This window comes from Nelumbo nucifera, chromosome 3, assembly GCF_055504915.1.
Source record: "Nelumbo nucifera cultivar China Antique chromosome 3, China Antique-T2T, whole genome shotgun sequence".
Taxonomy (NCBI): domain Eukaryota; kingdom Viridiplantae; phylum Streptophyta; class Magnoliopsida; order Proteales; family Nelumbonaceae; genus Nelumbo; species Nelumbo nucifera.
Genome location: NC_142651.1, coordinates 90,736,278 through 90,760,294, shown reverse-complemented (window position 1 = coordinate 90,760,294; position 24,017 = coordinate 90,736,278). Strand labels below are relative to the sequence as shown.

At 47.0% G+C, this 24,017-nt stretch overlaps 2 pseudogenes; both read right to left on the bottom strand.

Moving 5' to 3' along the window:
* Window positions 1-3,058: 3,058 nt before the first annotated feature.
* On the bottom strand, window positions 3,059-4,482 carry LOC104609026 (UDP-glycosyltransferase 83A1 pseudogene; annotated as a pseudogene).
* A 13,688-nt stretch (window positions 4,483-18,170) lies between these two features.
* Window positions 18,171-18,744, bottom strand: LOC148801716 (uncharacterized; annotated as a pseudogene).
* Window positions 18,745-24,017: the final 5,273 nt, after the last annotated feature.

The following is a 24,017-nucleotide window of genomic DNA, read 5'->3' as shown; positions in this document are numbered from 1 at the left end:
GCCTCCATTCATGCCACATCTCGAAAGGACTTCTTTACATCCTACACGGCAGGTGACTTTGGTACAGTAGAGATGGGCAATGATGGCTTGGCCAAAGTCGTTGGTATTTGAGATGTGTGCTTGGAGATGAACAATGGCATAGAGCTACTTCTTAGAGGGGTAAAGCATATTCCTGATATTCGTTTGAATTTGATCTCTACAGGTAAACTTGATGATGAAGGATATTGCAACACCTTCAGTAATGGTTCGTAGAAGCTTACTAGAGGTGCTATGATTGTTGCTCGTGGAAACAAGCATTCTAGCTTGTATATACTACAAGCAGGACTCTCACAAGACGCTATCAATGCTGTGAAAGATAAGCTTACATCAGAGTTGTGGCATAAAAGATTTGCTCATATAAGCGAGAAAGGCTTGACAGTATTGGCTAAGAAGAATTTTCTTTCTGGTATGAATGATCCACATTTGAAAAAATGTACTCGTTGCTTGGCAGAGAAGCAGAATAGAGTTTCCTTCAGCAGTTCCCCTTCTTCAAGAAAATGCGGTATACTTGATCTAGTATATTCAGATGTGTGTGGTCCTATGAAGACAAGAACTCTGGGTGGTGCCTGTTATTTTGTGACCTTCATAGATGACTATTCAAGAAAGTTATGGGTGTACACTTTGAAGAGCAAAGATCAAGTGTTAGATGTGTTCAAGCAGTTTCAGGCTCTAGTTGAGCGACAGACTGGGAAGAAATTACGATGCATCAGAACAGATAATGGGGGAGAGTATTTAGGTCCTTTTGATGAGTACTGCAGGCATCAAGGCATTCGACATCAAAAGACACCTCCCAAGACTCCTCAGTTGAATGGTTTAGCTGAGAGAATGAACAAGACTCTAGTTGAAAGAGTAAGATGTCTTCTTTCACAGGCTCAGTTGCCAAGATCTTTCTGGGGTGAGGCTTTGAATACAGTTGTACATGTTCTTAATCTCACACCATGTGTTCCTTTTCAGTTTCATGTTCCAAATAAAGTTTGGACTGGAAAAGATGTTTCTTATGATCATCTACGTGTTTTCGGTTGCAAGGCATTTGTGCACATCCCAAAAGATGAGAGGTCTAAGCTTGATGTGAAGACACGACAATGCATCTTTGTTGGTTATGGTCTAAATGAATTTGAGTACAAATTATATCCAGTTGAGAAGAAGCTAGTTAGGAGTCGTGATGTTGTGTTTATAGAAGGTCAGACTATACAAGATGTTGAGAAGATAGAAAAAACAGTCCATCAATACAGTGATGATTTGCTTGACTTGGATCCGATTCCTTTATCAGCACAGACGGAAAATACCCAGGATGATCAACAGGGTACTGGTGATGTAGATGCTCTTACGCAGGTCAAGACAGATCATCAGACTATTGATCAGTTGCCAGAACTAGAAATTCCACTCAGAAGGTCTACCAGAGATCGACGTCCTTCCACTCGGTATGATCCATGTATTATTGACAGATGAAGGAGAGCCTCAATGTTATGCAAAATCCATGGAAGATGAAAACAGGTCACATTGGGTTGGTGCTATGGAAGATGAGATGCAATCTTTGTATGACAATCACACGTTTGAGCTGGTAAAGTTGCCTAAGGGTAAGAGAGCTTTGAAGAACAAGTGGGTCTATAGGGTGAAGCAAGAAGAACATACTTCACAACCACGATACAAATCCAGATTGGTTGTCAAGGGATTCAGTCAGAGAAAAGGTATTGATTTTGATGAAATTTTCTCTCCTGTTGTGAAAATGTCTTCCATACGTGTTGTTTTAGGCTTAGCAGCTAGCCTGGATTTAGAGATTGAGCAGATGGATGTGAAAACTGCCTTTCTTCATGGTGAATTGGAGGAAGAGATCTTTATGGAGCAACTAGAGGGTTTCGAGGTGAAAGAAAAAGAGAATTATGTTTGCCGGTTGAAGAAAAGCCTTTTCGGTTTGAAACAAGCACCCAGACAATGGTATAAGAAGTTTGAGTCAGTTATGGGGGAGCATGGCTATAAGAAGACTACTTTTGATTTGCTGATTGTATGCCTCTAGTTTTATCTAGAGAGAACCCCTGTACAATTACTTTCTTGATAGTGGAAGTTCTTGGTGACCATGGTATTTTCCTTCCCACATCGGAAAGGTTTTTCCACATAAATTTGGTTGTGTTCTTGTTTTTGGTTTTAAGCTCTACTAAATTGTTTCCTAACAGATTCACACGAAGAGGGAGAAAAAATATTATTTCCGCTGTTTTAGAACTTAGTTAGAGTTTGCTTGATTTCGTGATTCTCCCAACAAAAATAATGGAAAAAAGAATTGTATTCACCCACTCAATCCAAAAAGCCATTTTACACTGATTTTATATACAAAGAATCAAATAAGAATGGAAAGGAATGACATTGGGAATGGAGAAACAACGAGGAAACACTAAACTACTTATTATATCGAAAAAAGCAGAATGAACTACTCTCCTGTTCTAGCATTTCCGTTTTAGTAGAGAATGATCTTCCTATGATAGGAGATCCATGAGCATCCTTAATATGTTGCAACAATTTCTATAGAATGCACCATAAATAAATGTTTGCCTATATTGACTGCTTCCTCATGACATTTATTGAGTGCTTAATTACTCCGTGTCAGATTGCCCTAACAGATTGGTCTATCAATGAGTAAACCTGTAAAATTGAAATCAAGTCCAACCGTACAAGTACTACTCAAATAACTTAAGTCCTGTTTGGTTCGCACGAGAATAAGGGTCTGGAATCAGAATCGGAATGGACTATTTCATTTCAGACTGTTTGATTGGGCAGAATTGGAACTCCATTCCCATTTTTTTCTGGAATGGCATCCCCCATTTGAGGGAATAGCCATTCCCTGCCCATCCCTTTGGAATGAAATGTCATTCCTGTTGACTCTCATTTCCATTCTCATTCCTGTTTGAACCAAATGGACTATGGGAATGGATCATTCCAATTCTGATTCCAAAGGGTTTTGATTTCCATTGTGATTCCAATTCCAACTGCAAACCAAATGGACCCTTACATCAAACACTTGATCTGTTCAACAAAAGTCTTCAAGGTTACTGAAAGAAGTGCCACCTTGGTTGCCGGCCTTCCAAGACATTTCTTTCAACTCCGAAGCCTTTGCTTTTATTCTATCATCACCAAGCAATTTCTTCACCTTACACTTGATTTCGTCTCTTGATACTAAGTTATTTTCGTCTACCTCCAAATCTAAACCAACCCTCCAAACGTCACAAATCAAGTGTTTGTTAAAGAACTGATCGGCAAACTGAGGCCAACATAGAAAGGGAACCCCCTTGCTTAAACCATCCATTATCGAGTTCCAACCACAATGGCTTATGAAACAGGCAACAGAAGGGTGACCCAGAACTTTTTGTTGAGGAGCCCAACTCACTATCTTTCCACAATGAGCTACACCATCCCTAAATTCATCTCGGTTTCTGTTAGACCCGTTCATGAAATCTGGCCGAATAACCCATAAGAATGGCCCAGACGCAAGCTGGAGCCCAGCTGCTAGTTCATCAAATTGGCGCTGGCTGAATGTTGCAAAGCTTCCAAAGGCAACATAAATGATGGAGCGGGCAGGTTGCTGGTCTAGCCAGCTTATGCAGGTGGAATCCTCCTGCCAGAGGCTTCCGATTGTTCCCCCAGGTATGACGTTTGAAAGCAGTGGACCTACAGGAAGACTGTTGGGAATCAAGTCACAGAACCATGGCTCCAGCTCGTAAAATGAGTTGCAAAGAATCCAGTCACAAAGTTTGGTAACACTTTTCGTATCCAATGCTTCTTTGAAAATGATACTTTGCATGGTTGGATCCTCTGTGCAGTTCCACAACAAATCAGCTGTGCTAATGGCTGGCGCGTTTGGAGACAACTGAATCATCTCATTCTTCAAAGCAGTTCCTGTAAACAAAGTTCAATTATATTTCAATACTCCAAAAGCTAAACTATTGTAGTGGACTAGCTAGAAGCATAAATCTTACCGCTTTCATTAATGATTCCAGCCTGAATAAGCTTAGGAATGTGAAGTAACAAGGCTAGAACTCCGACCGAGGTTGTGCTAAACGCTGCTCGCTTGATTCCCATCTTCTCAGAAACTTCCATCGCCCACTTTAATGCTGCTGATGCGATGAAACAATTGATCTTGTTGTTGTTGTCTGATTCTTCATTGATCTTCCTAATCAAGTTCTCTAAATAACCCGGCATTACCTTTCTGGCAGCATCAATTTCTTTGGTGTCATCTCCGAATTTCGCCCCATCCGGGATAGAAGCCAGACGAATGAGGCTGTGCATGTTACCCTTATTGGGAAATGCGGCCATTACTCTTTCTTTCACTGATTCTTCAATAACAAATGTAACCCTGATCCCACGAATAGCCAGGCTCTGAGACAACTCCATGAGGGGCGTGACATGGCCCTGTACTGAGGCTGGTATGACTACCACATGTGCTTTCTTTGCCATGGAGATGCATGTATCTGGAAGTGTACTCAGGACCCAATACAAAGATCCCGATCAATATTTGTGGATTCAAGACTGAGAAATCCTTACTCTACTGTGACTCTTATCCCATCTCTACTCTCTCTTTGATTCTCATCTTTAACACAACAACCCAAAATTAAACTTATCTAAATTCCCAACAATAAACTTATCCATCTACATACTATGATATTTTACATTTATCTGTGTCTCTTTTGTTTATAAATCTAGATCTCATGCTATTGGGGCTCATGTTATTGCTCAGAAGGCTATATGGGTTTGGTGTTATAAGCCTGCTGTTGGGCTCGAGCCATGTGTAAATGCGTCTGTTTCTAATAACTCATATATAGTTTATTTTACCCTAATACATATAAAACATGGGCAATAATTAGACATCAAAAACTAAACAAAAAATGTGTTTCACTGAAAAATTGAAAGCATAAGAAAATCTAAATTGTAGTAGGGACAGTTTTAATTTCCTGGGATTCTTACCAGTTGAAGCTAAACCAGAGAAAAAGTGTTTTCCCAATGAATTCCTTTCTACAATGCTCAGATGAATCAACCGAAACCTCTTTCAAATATGATCCAGTCTATAATTAACTACTTGAGCGAGTAAAGAGGAGAATCCTGCAAAGCTGGTGCAAACACTGGTACATTAGTTTGGAAAGAGTGAAAGAAATTAAGAAATAACCAAGATGAAAAGGGGAGAGAGAGAGAGAGAGAGATTTGTTATACTTATACAACGTGTAAGGGAGATATTCGAATGACTGTTGCCATTCATTATGTATATGTGTCGGGGCATCACACTGTGCTCTCTTGCCAGGAATTACTGTCGAGAAATTGTTTGGATCTCTCTCCGTGGGAGTGATTTCAACTCATTCATTTTGTATGTGTAGATTTTTCTGAAATGGAAAACCAGACGTGCTTCGAGTGTGTAACAAACTAACCGATCAAATAGACAGTTGCCCAATACCCATCGTACTCTGTTTATCTTTGAAGCAAGAGACGTGCTTACCTACCTGATCCGGACTGTTATTTCGGTTGCTTTGCGTCCGATATAGGTTTTTCTTTTGAGCAGTTTCTAGAAATAAATGGGACGGTGGCTCTACACATTATATACGCGCACCGTTTGCGCAGCACGAGGATGCGCCACGCGTCTTTTGATTCGTGCGTCGACTTAATACATGTGAAATGAATTAAACGGAGTCTATCCTTTATGCCGTTAGCTTCTCATTAGAAGCATTCCACTTCCTACTCGAGATTCACCGGACTCCCTTTCCAAATGATGGAGGATGGTTTGACCCGACTTATGAAACGATGACATGTGGACACTGACTCAGTGCGGGCAATAGCTCAGCATTATAGCCTAGTGATGGGCCCATAAAGCAGCTCGCTACATTGTAGCCCACAACAGGAGAAGTTCGCCACAACGCGAACTCCAGGTTCCCCGAGCTACCTTTGAAGGAATACCCCGAGGCAACTTTAGCTCGCAAATGAGCCGCTTGGCCTACACCTCCTCCCTAGGGCTAAGGCCCCCTGAGCTGCCTCCGAGCTCGAAGCCCCCTGACCTCTCCTAATATCCGAGCTCCTCCTAGTGGAGCTCAGGCCACTCCTAGACAAGAACACACCGATTCGCTTATAGATACCCGAGGTGAAGACACCTCGGGCTAGGCAGCTCGGGCTATACAGCTCGGGTTAGACTACCACAGGTAGCTTGTCGCTTACAAGATAGCCCAGCACAGGGTAGCCCGGCATATCGTAGGAGGATCTCCTGTCCGACCACTGTACCCGACAAATCTGGGGGCAGCAGTCATATCCCTCGCCAGACAGCGCCGTGTCTGCCACCTTTAGGGGGTGCCTCACACCTGACAGGCACGTACCCTGCGATGACGGCCCCGCGCGTGCCACCTCAGCCCCTGCCAGTAACGGCTGCAGCAGGCTGACAGTGGCAGTTATACCTGCCCTGTCAGAGGCCAGTGGGTCGGATGCAACGGATTTCTGTTATAAGGAGCTTATTATCAAGGAAGAGAGGTACGATCTTCTACTCTCGCGCTATCTGCACTCTTAGCCTTCATCTTCTCCTTGCTTCTCCTACAGAATACTAACTTAAGCATCGGAGTGTTCCTGCCGGGCAAGCCCCCGATGATTCTTCTTCTTCTCCATCTCAGGTACCTTTCAGGAGCCACGCAAGTGCCAGCTAGGAGTGACCGGATTGCGCACCATCATTTGGCGCCGTCTGTGGGAAACGCTTCTAAAAGCCTTCCTCTAAAACTTCACAGTCCCTTCTTCTCTGAAAACTCAACACTCATGGCTTCCTCAAGCAACGTTGGACAAAGCATGCAGATGGATAACTCCAGGGAACAACCCCAGGTTCCCACGGTTTGCATAGGGCAGTTCACCATTCCCCTCTCGGTGGACGGAGTCCCTAGACTGAATGTGCCGTGAGCAACGACGCCTGTGGGTGTTCCCCTTCCTTCCTCTGTAGAAACGACCTTTGCTGAACCGACTGTCGTTCCTCTGGCGACCAGCCAGAGCCAGCTTGATGACCTGATGCAGTGCATGCGGGCCATGCAAGCCTAAGTGCAGTAGCTCCAGCAACACCAGCTCTATCAGCAGCAAGTGCTACACCACGTCTCCAAGTACCACTACCAACAGCAGTTCCCCCAGCTACCTCAACCTCAGCTTCAGCAGCCGCATCTCCCGCCTCGGCACCTAGCCTCACAACGAGCTGGGTCTTGCCGCCAGGACGAACACCCTTCTCGCCAAGAAGAAGCCTCCCAAAACCCTCCTAAGGGCTAGGCCACCCCAGTCTCGCTGCGGGCGGTCAGATCGAGAGGACCCTAGCTCGTCAGCTCTACATTACCTCGGTAGTCGAAGTTTGAAACCCCGCTCCTGGAGAACCGGTTTGAGATCTTGGCTGCAGACTCCAAGCAGGATCCCTCTGTCTGCAGCCATCACCAGCGGCCCGAGCTACTTCCTGCACAAACCATCCCTGACAGCACAGAGGTGAGCAGCACGAACGCCGAGCCCACCAAGAAGTAGGGACTTCGCCGCCGAGCTCGCCGATCTGCCACCCACAATTTACCCGAGCTCGGAGGCAGAGAAGAGGTAAGCTCGGGCGAAGCTAAGGCTCCCCTCCTTTCAGTTCCATCCCCCCAGTCTTCCGAACTCCTGGCAGTCCCAATGCCTAAAGACTTCAAGCTCCTCCCTCTTGACAAGTATGATGGGTCGTTTGACCCAAATGACCACGTAGATGCCTTCCAGTCGCAGATGCACATGGCGAGAGCTAGTGAGTCATGCATGTGTGTGGCCTTCTCCACCACTTTCAGAGGAGCAGCACGCACCTGGTACTGGAACCTGGCACCCGGATCAATAAGAAGTTGGGCATAGTTCGTGCAAGCCTTCACGTCCCACTTCGTCACCAGCAAGCGGTGCCCGCGAACTGAAGAAAGCCTCCTCAACATAGTGTAGAGAGAGGGAGAGTCCATCTGAGGCTATATCAAGCGGTTCAACGATGCGTGCATCCAGATACCACGCCTGGACCCCGCCGTGCGCCTCGCAGCAGCCAAGAAAGGCGTGATGCATAAAGAGTTCAAATGGCACATGGTCGTCAACCAACCAATGACCATAACTGAATTCCTTAAACTCGTGGACAGGTTTATAGCCACTGAGGAAGAGATCAACCAGAAGGGCGAAGGCGCGCCCGAGAAGAGAAAAAGGGAAGGGGAGCCTTCCAGTCAAGGGGACAACTGGAAGAAAAAAGACGCAGCTCGGGGGGCAAAGCCGGGTCAGTCGTACTGAGCTCCAATAGCGGACCAAACTGATTACACCCCACTAAACATGAAGCGGGCCGAAATCCTGATGGCGATCAAGGATGCCCCGTATGTGAAGTGGCCACCCCGTTTGAGGGGGAATCCCAATGAGAGAAATAAAAACTTGTACTGTAGTTTTCATAGAGATCACGATCACAGTACCGAAAATTGTAAGAACCTCGCGGATATCTAAGGAACTTTGTACATAATAATAATAATGATAGTAATAAAACAGGTCGGCGAGGGGAGCATGGTAAGGATGCCCCCGAGTCCAGCAGCAAGCCGGCCGAACAGTCGCAGAAGCAGCCCTTGGAAGAGAGGCTAGTTCGGGCCACCATCCACGTTATAGTGGGAGGCTTGATTGTCGCGGGTTGTACTTCAGCAGCAGTTCGGACGTCAGTTCGTGAAGCTGCCCGGGAAGAACAGAATCCTCCAAAGCGGCCGAGGACAGAAGAGCCAATTTTCTTCACGGAGGATGATGCGCGAGGGGTCCACTACCCCCACGATGACGCGCTTGTGAAAAAACTGAGGATCAATGACTTCGAGATCAGGCGCGTACTCATTGACTCGGGCAGCTCGATAGATATCATCTTCAAAGCCGCGTTCGACCAGCTTCAGTTGTAGAAAAGTGACTTAAAGCCTGCGAACACTCATTTGGTGGGCTTCATCGGAGAAGAAGTCCGGCCCCTTGGGAAAGTAACAGTACATGTGGAAGTCGGCACATGGCCCTGCGTAGTCAGACTCAACCACGACTTCCTGGTGGTCGTGACCCCCTCCCCATACAATGCCATAATAGGTCGGCCAATCACCCACGTCCTACGGGCGGTGGTATCCACTTATCATTTGGCAATGAAGTTCCCTAATGACTTCGGTGTGGGGGTAGCGCGGGGCGACCAGCTCGAGTTGCCGCCCTAAAGGGAAAGACCAAGGTGGCCGACGACCTCGAATTGGAGCAACCTACGGAGCAAGGCGAAGAACGAGCTGCACCCACGAAAGAAACAGTCGCTGTCCCGACCTCAACAACAGACCCTACTAGGACGCTTCAGATCGGTGCTTCCGTTCAGGAACCTCTACGATCCAAACTGGTAAGTTTCTTACTTCAAAATTTAGATGTTTTTGCATGGTCCACGGCAGATATGCTCGGTATAGACCCCGACCTTATAACTCACAAGCTGAATACTGATCCTGTAGTTAGGCCCGTTAGATAGAAGAAACACAACCTAGCCCCAGAGCAGTGGAAAGCGATCGACGAGGAGGTCGAGAAGCTCCTCGCAGTTGACTTCATAAGAGAAGTCCACTACCCGAGCTGGGTAGCCAACCCCATTCTGGTAAAGAAGGCTAACGGCAAGTGGTACATGTGCGTCGACTACACCGACCTAAACCGAGCCTGGCCGAATGATTGCTTCTCACTCCCCAGAATTGATCGTTTGGTGGATGCGACCTCAGGGCACGAGTTGCTGAGTTTCTTAGACGCCTATTCGGGCTATAACCAAATTAAGATGGACCTGGCGGATGAAGAAAAGACTGCCTTCATCACGGAGTTCGGTCTATACTGTTACAAGGTTATGCCCTTCGGGTTAAAAAACGTAGGGGCAACCTTTCAAAGGCTTGTAAATAAGTTGTTTGTGCCATTGATTGGCAGAAAAGTAGAATGCTATGTAGACGACATGGTTGTCAAAACTCAATTTTCGCAGGAATTAATACAAGACTTGCATTTTGTTTTTGAAATTTTGCGTAAGTTTAATATGAGATTGAACCCAAACAAGTGTGTATTTGGTGTGACCTCGGGTAAATTCCTAGGATACATCGTTAACCGGCACGGCATTGAGGCCAACCCGGATAAGATTAAGGTCATCTTAGATATGAGACCACCCTGAAAGTTGAAGGAGGTTCAGAGGTTGAATGGTCGCATAGCCGCCCTGAGCCGCTTCATGTCCAAATCGGTGGACTGCTGTCTGCCATTCTTTAAGGCAATTAAGAGCAAAGGGTTCGAGTGGACCCAAGACTGCCAGCTCGTGTTTGATGAGCTCAAAAAATACCTCCCTAGCGTGTCGATCTTAACCCGGCCTAAGGAGGGCGATGTTTTGGAACTGTACCTCTCGGCGAGCGACGAAGTGGTCAGTTCGGTACTAATAAAGGAAGTAGATCGGGTCCAACGACCCATCTATTATGTTAGCAAAGTATTGCAGGGAGCAGAGACGAGATATCCGGAGATAGAAAAGCTAGCATATGCCCTAGTAATTGCAGCTCGGAAGCTCCGCCCGTACTTCCAGGCTTACACTGTTATCGTCCTCACCGACAAACCTCTGAGGTAAGTCTTACTTAAGCCCGAGGTCTCTGGTCGGTTGAGGAAGTGGGCCGTTGAGCTCAGCGAATACGACCTCCAGTACAAGCCGCAGACTGCCATTAAGGCCCAAGCCTTAGCAGATTTCATCGCCGAATGCACATTCAGTTCCGAAATTCCCAGGCCGGTTGAGCACGAGTTCCCCAGTTCGGGTGAGCCAGAAGCTCCCAGGCCGGTTGAGTCCGAGCCCCGTGAGGTAGCAGCCAGTGTGGCATCTCTCCTAGTTCGGCCAAGCGCGAGCTGGGATGAGGAGCCCTGGATCGTTCACGTAGATGGCTCCTCGAACCAGTAGGGCAACAGAGCCAGAATAGTCCTACACGGACCAAGTGGCACGAAACTGGAGTATGCGCTACGCTTCGAGTTCGCGACATGTAACAATGAAGCGGAGTATGAGGCATTAATAGTTGGACTAGCCTTAGCCAGAGAAGTAAAAGCCAAGCACATCGTTATCTGTAGTGACTCCCAGCTCGTGGTAAACCAGGTCACTGGCGAGTACGAAGCTCGCGAGCCAACCATGGTCGCCTACTTAGCCAAAGTCAAAGAGGCCCTGCTCAACTTCCAGTCACACTTCATCAAAAAAATCCCTAGGTCAGAGAACGCTTAGGCCGACGCCCTGTCCATGTTAGCCAGCACCAGTGACATCACCATGAGAACCATGTACATAGAGGACCTGCCTCGGCCTAGCATTCTCGGGGGGGCAGAGGAGGTCGCTCTCATCGTTCAAGCAGAGCCGAGCTGGATTGACCCACTCGCGAGCTTCTTGCTACACGGGACCCTCCCTGCAGATCGCAACGCAGCCAAAAGGGTGCAGCGCCAGGCAGCCAAATACGTCATGATAGACGAACGCCTATACCGAAGATCCTACACGCTCCCCTACCTGCGTTGCTTGCGACCTACCGAAGCCGAGCTCATACTCTGCGACACTCATGAGGGTCTGTGCGGCGGACACTTGGGGGGCAGGGCCCTCGCCCAAAAGGCACTTCGACAGGGGTATTATTGGCCAACAATGAAGGCAGATGCTATTGAGCTCGTTAGAAAATGTGACAAATGCCAGAAGCACGCCAATATTCACCACCAACCCGCTGCCAACCTCAAGTATCTCACCAGCCCGTGGCCTTTTGCACAATGGGGCATCGATTTGCTCGGGCCATTCCCGCCAGCAACAGGTGAGAGGAAGTTCTTAGTAGTAGTAGTGGATTACTTCACCAAGTGGGTAGAAGCTGAACCCCTTGTAACGATCACAGCCCGGAACGTCCAAAACTTCTTTTGGAAGAACATCGTGTGCCGGTTCGGGTTACCTCGGGTACTGATTTCTGACAACGGCAAGCAGTTCGAGGACATCAAATTCCAAGACTGGTGCTAAGATATGGGGATTCAATAGAACTTTACTTCAGTCGCACACCCTCAAGCAAACGGTCAGGCAGAAGTCACAAACAGAGCCATCCTCCGCGGACTGAAGGCACGGTTAGACTGAGCTAAAGGGTTGTGGGTAGATGAGCTACCCCGTGTTCTATGGGCCTACCGGACCACAGAGAAGACTGCCACGGGAGAAACCCCCTTCATTCTCACCTACGGCATCGAAGCAGTTATCCCCGCAGAGATCAAAGTACCTACACTTCGACTAGAAGCATACAGTGATCAGACGAACGAAGATGAGCTGCGTACCAACCTCGATCTACTCGACAAAGTAAGGGACCTCGCGTACATCAGGACCGCAGCCTACCAGCAGAGAGTAGCTCGGTACTATAACGTCAGGGTCAAGAAGCGGAACCTCCGCGTTGGCAACCTGGTCCTTCATAAAGTTATGGTACCTGAGCCCGACGCTGGCAAGCTCGGGTTCAACTAGGAAGGACCTTACCGAGTGAAACGAGTGCTCGGGGAAGGAAGGTACGAGCTCGAGACCCTCAAAGGGAAACAAGTACCTCGGGCATGGAATATTGTCAACTTAAGACAATACTATCTGTAACAACTGAGTAGGCCACGAGCCACTCCCCGAACCTAAGGGCCAAAATGCCGAGCTAACATGACCTCGGCGCAATAAGACCCAGTCGCCTCTATGGCATGGGCAAACTCCAGGAGAACGGATTATAAGCCGCTCCTCCAGCCTAAGGGCTAAAACGTCGAGCTAATGAAGACCTCGGCAGCATACAAGACCTAGTTGCTTCATCGGCATAAGCTAAGTACTTGCAAAGCCCAAGGTGTAGGCAGTTCGGGCACGAACCTTATGACGAGTAGCCCGCCCTAGCGTACAACAAGTTGAACCCGTTAAGGACAATTGATGTCAACTTAACCCGGATGCAGACAGGTCGGGCATGTACCCTACTATGTCACTCACCTTGGTGTACATAAGGCTACCCCTACTAAGTATCGGAATACAGTTCGGGACCACGACAGCCGAGAAGTCCTACTTCGGGTATGTAGCTCTAATAGCTCGGGTGTTGAGATCACCGTAGAAAAGATAAAGAGTGCACACCATACTTAAAAGAAAAAGAATAACTTTCATTACCATTTCAAAACAAAAAAAAAGGAAGAAAAGGAAAGAGAAAAGTGACAAGGCAATAACCGAGCTAGGCAGCTCGGGAAAGTTTAACAACCACAGGGCACAACCGCCCAACCAAAGATCTTTGAAAGACCGGGTTTATGGCACCCAGAAGCCACGAGAAGTCCAGGAAAAAACACCGCCTCATGGATCCTACTCCTCATCCTCGTCCTCTAGGGAGTCAGGCTCCTCTTACTCCATTTGATCCGTAGTCTCGGGAGACAGGCCCTTCATAGTAATGCCGTCGAGGTTAAGCCTGAAGAACTTCTTCCGAACCAACCATCGACAGAGCTTAAACCTAGAGCGGTACGAACTCGAGCAATATTCCACCTGGAGGTTGTGGTATTCCTGGGAGTCTTTGAAGTCCCAGACCGATTTCTCTCGTTCGGCCTCCACCATCTGGTCAAAATTTTGGGTCCGATCTAGAAGAGTGGACTCCAAGTCCCATACCTGCTACTGAAGAAGCTCCCTCTCTGCCGCCACCCTCGACGACTCCTCCCGGTAACTCGTGCTCTCTTCAGAAAGCCGGGCAATTTGGGCCTCCTGGTCGTAGACGAGCAGCCCCTGAGATTCACTCCCCTTGCGAGTGTGATGGAGCTCGCCCCGAATCCGGTCGAGCTCGCCCTGGATCTTCTTATTAGTAGCCCACTGGTTGAGGGCGTCGACGTGGTGGATGCACGTCTGGAGAGCCATAGCATGGATGGCGGTATTCACTTGCCAACAGAAAAGAAGATCAAAGGACAACAAAAGGAAGCAAAATGAGAGAAGAAGAAATGAAAGAATCACTTACCACCATGCAGTGGGAGGAGGCGAACGCGGTGAGGTCCCCGGGCTCCATATTCCCCTAGTGAGCGACCTCGTCGCTATTAATCGCCTTCCGGCTCCTTCGGCGAGCCACGGTGTAGTCGTTCACCCCTTCCCAGTTCTCCTCTGGGAACGGAGGGTAAGGAAATGGCTGGAGAGGATTACGGGGAGTCGCCCCCTTCTGTGGGAGCTCGCCCTCTCCGAGACCAGCCCCACTAGTTCCTTTGGGTGGAGGTGGCGGGATCTTGGGCGGAGGGGAGGATAAAGTCGGCTCGGTAGATCCGAACTCAGTACCCCCCGAGGTGGGAGTCCGGTCGGGGCGCGACCTCTTCACCTGGTGCCTCTGGTTGCTTGAGAGAAGGCAGCGTGAGTCGATACCAGACATGATGGCTGCCAAGAAGAAATCACAATATTAGTTTGGTAAGAACAAGACATATATATACATACGAACACAATGTCGTAATAAAAACCACGCGACCTAAAAGGACAACCTACCCAGTCTCAGGCCAGCCTGCACGAGCTTCTCCTCGGCCAAGTAGTCCGAACATAGGAAGCCTACTGATGCCCAGGACAACATCATTTTCTGAGTTTTAGGGTCCAACTTGACTCCGGAGTCCTGGATGGCGCCCCTCCAAGAAGTAGGGAAGGGCCACCCTTCGGGGTTACGGACCAAAAAATAATCCCGCTTCCAGGCGGGGATTTTCTTCGGAAGCTCATGTAAGAGCTTGTAGCCACGACGGGGAGAGAAGTAGTAGAGGTGCCTCTCCGGCGGAGCCCCGGGAGTGGCATTCTTTATACAGAGGATGGCGGAAAAGATGTCCAGACTCAAGGGAAGATAGTATTCCCAACACAAGGATATCGTCCCAACCAAGTTCTGGATGGCATTGGGATGGAGTTGGTCAATAGTGACATTGAAGTGGTTTAGCACGTCCACTATCAGGGGGTGCAGAGGGAGACGCAGGCCAGCCTCGAGCTGTTCTTGGTAAATGACTGTCGTTGGGGCCATGCTCCCACGGAAAGTTACCAATGGGGATGCAGTAGAGAAGGTCCCTAGGAAGGTGGAAGTAGCTAATCAGAGACCTAAGTCTCCCCTCTGTCATGGAGGAAGGGCCAAAAGTATCGGGCTCCCTTCCACACGAAGTGGAAGCTCCTTCGCCGGAGACCTCCCTGGCCCCCGGAACCTTGGTCACCGCCATGGTCACGGACATGGTACGGGTATCCCGACATGACTAACAATAAGTAAGACTCAGCGAAAGGGGACGGGATGAAGTAAGTTAAGGAACTCGGGTAGACTTGACAAGTGCGCGACCTCAGAATCCGAAGGCAGCAAGATGGCGTGAAGGGAAACAAGGCCTAGAGGGCCCTCCTATTTATAGCCCCCACGTCTCCGAAGCGACGACCCAGATCTAAGTAGATCCAACGGCTCGCAGGCACGCTGACCACACGCCTTCTGAAAACTGAAGGTGATTGGCGGTTCTCCGAAGCGATGACCCAGGTCTAAGTAGATCCAACGGCTCGCAGGCGCACTGACCGCACACCTTTTGAAAACCAAAGGTGATTGGCGACACGTCTTCCATGATTAAGGCAATGGCGGCTACACAACGCTCAAAATTAAAAGCCACTTCTACACGTTTTGGGGAATCCGAAAAGTCAAAAAAGTCAAAAAATCTCTTGATCCTCGCGGATGCATTTAATGTGAGTAGTCAATCGAATTTGAACTTCGGTCAAATCAGTCCATCACGCTTCATGAACCCCTCGCGCTAAGGCAGTGCTCTCAGCACAAGGAGTGGGGGGCAATTGATGGAGGATGGTTTGACCCGACCTATGAAACGATGACACGTGGACACTGACTCAGCGCGGGCAACAACTTAGCATTATAGCCTAGTGACGGGCCCATAAAGCAGCTCGCTACATTGTAGCCCGCAACAGGAGAAGCTCACCACAATGCGAGCTCCAGGTTCCTCGATCTACCTTTGAAGGAATGCCCCGAGGCAACTTTAGCTCGCAAACGAGCTGCCTGGCCTACACCTCCTCCCCAGGGCTAAGGCCCCCCGAGCTGCCTCCGAGCTCGAAGCCCCCTGACCTCTCCTAATATCCGAGCTCCTCCTAGTGGAGTTCATACCACTCCCAGACAAGAACACACCGATTCGCTTTTAGATACCCGAGGTGAAGACACCTCGGGCTAGGCAGCTCGGGCTATACAGCTTGGGTTAGACTGCCACAGGCAGCTTGTCGCTTACAAGATAGCCCGACACAGGGTAGCCCGGCATATTGCAGGAGGATTTCCTGTCCGACCACCGTACCCGAAAAATCTGGGGGTAGCAGCCATATCCCTCGTTAGACAGCGTCGTGCCTACCACCTTTAGGGGGTGCCTCACACCTGATAGGCACGTACCCTGCGATGACAGCCCCGCGCGTGCCACCTCAGCCCCTGCCAGTAACGGCTGCAGTAGGCTGACAGTGGCAGTTATACCTGCCCTGTCAGAGGCCAGTGGGCCGGATGCAATGCATTTCTGTTATAAGAAGCTTATTATCAAGGAAGAGAGGTACGATCTTCTACTCTCGCGCTATCTGCACTCTTAGCCTTCATCTTCTCCTTGCTTCTCCTACAAAATACTAACTTAAGCATCGAAGTGTTCCTGCTGGGCAAGCCCCCGGGGATTCTTCTTCTTCTCCAACTCAGGTACCTTTCGGGAGCCACACAAGTGCCAGCTAGGAGTGATCGGATTGCGCATCATAACCAACCGACAGTGATTAACAACCATCACCGGCAACCCCCTCAGGTATTTTGGACTCTGCCCTGATAGAAGCTGGACTGCTATCACTGGCGACTGATAGAAGCCGGACTCCTGTCAACGGTAATCATTCAGATTCACCTACCCTTGAATGGAGGATTATATGGACAAAGGAGTCCGATGAAAGAAGAGATGGCCACCGGAAACAAGAAGAAGTGGAGTTGTCATCGTCGTTGTCTCGTGTTTTCTCACTTTGCTGCTTGGGGAGTCGGTTACAACCTTCAATCTGGAGAATGTCGTCTGCAGCCATGGACTGTATCACAAGCGAAGTTGGATGCCCGAAAACGTGCAATAAGAGATTCCTTTCCCTGAACCCGTTGGAAACAGAAGGAAATTGAAACAAACCCAGATTAACTAAAACCGGATGCATGAAAGAAAGAATGTGATATAGAACTAATGAAAACCCAAATAAAAAAAATGAAGAAAGTGCTTAATGTGTAAAGAAAATGTTAGGATTGAATTCTCAATTACCGATTAAGTAGTATGGCAAACAAGAAAATAATTGAGAAATATCTCAATTACATATATTAATTTTGCAAAAACAAAATTCCAACGATTGAAATCAACTGCTGGCAGTTTGGTTTCCATCAGAGAGAGTGCATTCCCGATCATTTCCTTTGTCCGACAAAGGGGCTGATCCTGTCAGTATGATCACCCACTCAGATGAATTCTCAGACTATCCCAAGATACCTAAGTTTTGATCCCAGCTAAGGATCTCACTGATTTGCATATCAAAGACAGCTCGATTTGACATTTAGTGAAGTGTCATAATCGAGTTTAGGGGTCAGGTGTAACTTTCCAGTTTTGCCCATCTGTCTCCAAGGTCCAGGGCAACACTAGAAATCTGGTCCGGTTCAAGGTTTCAAGTAATCCCATACTGCATGTGCCTTGGGTATTACCCTGGTGGCTGAGACAGGCCAGCAACAGAGAGAGAAAGAGTGTGTAGTTTAATGAAGAAATACAAACATGATTCGAGGTCATGATCTGTTGCAAGCAACGATCATTTAAATTCCAAAACTGGGACTTTGCTAACGTAAATATTTTACAAGAGAAAAAATGCATCCCTGATTCATGTATGTCGCCATGCAGGCGTGCATATTAAGAGATACAATGTAAATACAAATGCCATAATATATCTTTTTCGATGATGGTAAGGAGAGGAGAGAGAGTCCGAATGAAACAGGAGAGCGAGCGAGCGAGCGAGCGAGCGAGAGAGAGAGAGAGAGAGAGAGCCGGAGAGCAGGTTGTGCATGAATGCAGAAACATGTAGAGGAATGGAGAGAGACGTCAGTGAGAACTGAGGACAGTACTGAAGGCTGAAGCAACTTAAAAAACTCTGGCACTAATTATCGAGAAAAGAAAACCTTAATCTACAGAGCTTAAGAATTTGGCAAAAAGGCAAGTACCATTCCAGAACAGTTCTCAAGCAAAAAGTCTAGCTTTGAACTGTCCTCAGTTCTCACTGACGTCTCAAGCAAAAAGTCTAGCTTTGAACAGGAACGGCCGCTTTCCTCTGCCTTATCAGCCTTTGGTCTTCAAATCCAGCTACAGTTACTCTTCTCTCGAAAACCCCACCAGAAGGGCCGTCTATATGACCCCTTAAATCTCGCTGGAAAAAACCTTCTTGAAATACCGCCTCTTTTCACCTCCATGCTCTTAATCTGGTTCTCTGCAGCAATGGTGCACAGCTTGCGTAAGTAGGAAAATGCAGTGCCGGTCGTGGCAACAGTGGAGGTGGAGGACAGTAGTAAACGCTGCATGGTCGTCGGTACTGATGGCCTGGAACTGGGTAAAATGGATGATAAAATAGAGGCCCAAAGGCACCAAACAGTGGTAGCTGTGGTGGAAGAGTTGGAACCACCGTTGCCATCTTTGGTGGTGGTGGAGCTGGTGGATAGAACAGAGGAAGAGATGGGCTTTCAGATTGTAGGGCCTGGCGTCTGGGTTCAACATTTTTGGTTGAGAAACAGAGATGAGAGAGAGAGAGAGAAATATACAAGTGGAGAGATGGTTGGGATTCTCAGGAGAAGAGGAGGAAGAAGGAGAGGAGTTCGGCTTCAGTCCAGGCACACTATATACGCCATGAAACCAAGTAAAGGGGTTTTGGCGGAAAGAGTACAAACAGAAATATGTAAAGTATACAAAATACAAGGTTTTCTACTCTACAATCTGCATTTCTTTGTCCATAGAATCCTCCATTCTTGCTTGTTCAGTGTTAAGATAATGGTGAAGAGTTGACGTGTTGGAGTTCAGGAATCTATGGTTAGTTTCCTTGTTGTACTTTGTATTTATCACATAGAAGTTGATTGTAATCCCAACTCCTATTCAATGTATATAAATAGATACCAGGGCCGAACCATTATGAATGTGTTCTTCCCATTCTGTTAGTTTCTGTATTCTGTTCCCTCTCTGGAATCTCTTTATCTTGGCATCAGAGCCAACGTCCTCATGGCCTCTTCAGGAGATTTTTCTCTTATATCAAACCAAGTGAGCTCGACTGTTGATAACTCCACTGGGCTGCCGTGAAGAACCAGTTTCTTCCTATTCTTTACACCCATAAGCTAATGGGTATTGTTGATGGCTCCATTCCAGCCCCGCCCAAGGAGATCGTTGATCCCAGTGATTCGTCAAGGAGTATTCCAAATCCTACCTTTGAGAGATAGTTCCAGCTTGATCAGTTAGTACTCAGTTGGCCGATCTCATCCTTGACCGAAAGCATCATGGCACAGGTTGTTGGACTGCGGTCTTCTCAAGAGGTTCGGAATGCTCTTTCGAAATCTTACTTGACTCTCTTTCGCTCCAGAATCCTTCAACTTTGGCGCCAGTTACAATCATTGAGGAAAGGTACGCTCACTGTTAGTGAATATGTACATCATGCTAAATCTATTGTAGATAACTTGGCTGCTGTAGCGGAACCGATTTTGCCAAAAGATCTTGCCATGTATATTTTATGCGGCTTGGGCTTAGAATACGAGTCCGTAGTCACTGTTGTCACCAATAGATCTGATATGGAGCAACTAGACGTCCATGATGTGCTTGGCATCCTCTTGAACCATGAGGCGTTACTCGAACAACGTAGCAGCACTGTCAACGATCACACTTCACCCGCAGCCAATGTTGCAAATTTCAAAGGCAAAAACCAAGGTTCTCAGCAGAACCGCAACTCTGCGAACAGTCCCAATTCTGGAAACACTCGAGGTCGTGGAAGAGGACGAGGTTCAGGTAAGTTTTTTTACAATGGCGGCCATGGAAAAGGGACATCCAACGTAGTCTACCAATTGTGCAACAAACCTGGACACGTGGTTGTTTAGTGCAGGTGCAGGTTCGATATCTCCTACAACAATGATGAATATGATCCTGCTGCATTTCAGAGTGGGACGTCGTCCACCTATGACCCAACATGGTACCCGGACACCGACGCAACTCACCACATGACCCCGGATGCCGACAATATTCAGAACCGGTCAGAATACAGAAGCAATGATCAAGTCCGAGTTGGTAATGGGTCAGGTTTGCAAATAGCTAATATCGACACATCTACATTGTCTACCTCTAATGCTCACTTTCATTTAACTGGTATGCTTCATGTTCCCACCATTACCAAAAATTTGTTGTCTGTCGGCAAGTTCACTAGAGACAATGACTTGTTCTTTGAATTTCACCGGGGTTATTTTCTCTTGAAGGACTACAAGGGGAGAACAATTCTATGAGGGCCTAGTAGAGACGGTTTATATTGCTTCCTAGATTCTTCATCAAATAAGTCTCCTTCAGCGTTGGTTGGTGAAAAAGTCTTAGTTGATGATTGGCATCGACGGCTTGGACATCCAGCTCTTTGGGTTGTGAGGCAAGTTTTGTCTAAGTATGGTTTACCTTACATTGGTCAGCTTAGATTACAAGCAGTATGTGAGTCTTGTCAATTAGGAAAAAGTTGCAGGTTGTCATTAGCATCTTCTAGTTCTGAATCCAAAAGACCTCTAGAGTTGGTTTTCTCAGATGTTTGGGGTCCAGCTCTAGTTGAGTCTCAACAGGGTTTCAAATATTATGTAATGTTTGTTGATGATTTTAGTAGATTCTCCCGGATTTTTCCCATGCATAATAAATCAGAAGTTTATGATATTTTTGTCAATTTCAAGAGACATGTTGAGATCATGATGTCAAAATCAAGAATTTCCAGTCCGATTGGGGAGGAGAATACAAAAGACTTTCTAAACTACTTGATGATTATGGAATTAATCACAGACTTGCTTGTCCTCACACCCATGAACAAAATGGCACCGTTGAAAGGAAGCATCGACATATTATAGAATCAACACTGTCTCTACTAGCCACGTCGTCTCTTCCTTTTAGTTTTTGGGGCGATGCTACTGTCACAGCTACTTTTCTGATTAACAGACTCCCAAGTCCAGTGGTTGGTGGTAAGTCCCCATATGAGAAATTCTTCGGAAAGACTCCAGATTACAAAATGTTGAAGATTTTCGGATGTGCATGCTATTTGTTTCTTTGATCATACAACACAAATAAGTTCAACTACCGATCCAGGAATGCATCTTCTTGGGTTACAGTGACAGGCACAAAGGCTACAGGTGCTACCACTCTCCCATAGGTCGAGAATACATTTGCAGGCACGTTGTATTCAATGAGACAACTTTTCCAAGCATTCCTAATCATGCCAAGCCAGATAATGTCTCCTTGGAGGAACATAATGGCGTTTTTATTCAGGTCCCTGCGCACACTTCTCGGCCCATCACTACCGCTATCCTAGATCTGCAACACCGTACCATTGAAGTTGCATCAGATCTGTGCACGTTGCACTCTCCTAATGAATCGTCCAACACCAACAATCTGGGTGCGCATGATGACAGACCCGTTATTAGGCCCATGGGCGAAACTAGCGTCTTTCCTCCTAGCTCCCATGTTGAGTCGTCTACACCACTTCAGCGTAAATGACTTGTTCAAGAATTATTGGATGCGACTGAACCAGCTCAACAACCTAGCTGCAACCACCGCATGGTTACGAGGTCAATGGATGGCTCACTTCCAAGGCAAACCGGCATTGCAATCAGGTATCCATTACCAACTGCCTTAGTCGCACAATTAAATTCTGGTTCTATAGAGCCCACTACCTTTTCTGAAGCCTCTAAACACTCTCATTGACGTGATGCAATGAAAAAGGAGTATACGACTCTAGTGAGAAATAATACGTGGAGATTAGTGCCTAGAAAACCCAATATGAACATTATTGGTAGAAAATAGGTCTTCAAAATAAAACACAAGCCAGACGGGTCAGTAGAGAGATACAAGGCCCGTTTAGTGGCCCAAGGTTCTTCCCAAGTTACAGGAGTAGATTTTTGTGACACTTTCAGCCCGGTAGCAAAACAGGTGACTATTCGCATGTTACTTGCTCTTGCCGTTTCTCAACAGTGGTGCATTCGTCAACTGGATTCTGATAATTCCTTTTTAAATGGTTTCATTGAAGAGGAGATTTATGTCCAACAGCCCAAGGGGTTTGAACACTCCCAGTACCCTTCACACCTATGTAAGCTTGACAAGGCTCTTTATGGGCTTCGTCAAGCACCGCGGGCCTGGTATGCCTGCCTTACGTCCCACTTTCTTGTCGTTGGCTTTCAGTGCTCAAAATCAGACGCCTTGTTGTTTGTGTACTCTAAAGATGGGGTTCGGAGCTACATGCTCATATATGTAGACGATATACTCATTACGAGCAATATGTCTCAAGCCATTGACAGTGTAGTTTCCAAACTTGCTATTGTGTTCTCATTAAAGGACTTGGGACCTGCTTGTTATTTCTTAGGCATGGAACTTATTCCATAGAAATCCGGTCTGCTTCTCTCACAAAGAAGTTATATTTTTAATCTGCTTCAAAGGGCTCATATGGTCCATGCCAAACCTATCTCCTCTCCAATGGCGGCCAACAACAAACTTTCCAAAGTTAGTGGAACATCCTTGAAGGATCCTACTGAATACAAGAGTGTTGTCGGGGCTCTATAGTATCTTACTATTACTAGGCCTGGTATAGCCTTCGCAGTAAATAGGGTGTGCTAGTTTCTCCACACACCGACAACTGATCATTGGGCTTTCGTAAAGCGTATCCTGCGTTATTGGAAAGGTACCATTGACCATGGACTTTTCTTTGATTCCAACCCAGGCCCACTATCCATTCAGGCTTTTTCAGATGCTGATTGGGCGGGGTGTTCGGATGATAGGAGATCTATAGGGGGATATGCAATATTCCTAGGCCAGAACCTCATAGCTTGGAGCTCTAAGAAATAGGCAACTGTGGCACAGTCTAGTACTAAATCAGAGTTCCGAGCATGTGCCAACACAGCCACTGAGATCTTATGGCTGAAAGCACTTCTTGATGATCTAGGGATTCGACTATCCCAAGCACCAACGATCTGGTGTGACAATATTGGAGCAACCTTTCTAGCATCCAGTCCTATTTTTCATGCCAGGACACGACACATTGAAGTAGACTTCCATTTCTTGCGGGACTTGGTACTAAACAAAAGGATTTAGGTGTAGTTCGTATCTTCAGGAGATCAGGTGGCAGATGTGTTCACCAAGCCACTCAGTGGGGCGAGTTTCCAGTGGTCTAATTTCAAGCTTCATGTTCTAGTAGACAGTTCGCTTAAAGGGGGCGTGTTAAGATAATGGTGAAGAGTCCTTGACGTGTTGGAGTTTAGGAACCTACTTGTTATCTTAAAAGTTAGTCTCCTTGTTGTACTTTGTATTTATCACATAGAAGTTGATTGTAATTCCAACTCCTATTCAATGTATATAAATAGATACCAGGGCCAAACCATCATGAATGTGTTCTTCTCATTCTGTTAGTTTCTGTCTTCTGTTCCCTCTCTGGTATCTCTTTATCTTTTAGCAAGGGTAGTTGAATTTGAACTCTGATTACCATTAAGAGGAGTTCGGCTTCTATCAATCATCGGTGATAACTGTCCAGCTTCTATCAGGGCAGAGTCCAAAAATACTTGAGGTTTTTCTCCGGTCGCCGGTGATGACTGTTGGTCGCCGCTGGTTGGGAGGGAGAGAGTGAGAGTGACTAGTGAGGGCAGAGTCCGGTGAGTCTCGAGCGGGAAATAGGATAGAATGAATGAAAAGGTAGAGAAGCTAACGACATAAAGGATAAACTCCGTTAATTCATTTCGCACGTATTAAGCCAATGAACGAATCAAAAGATGCGTGGTGCATTCTCGTGC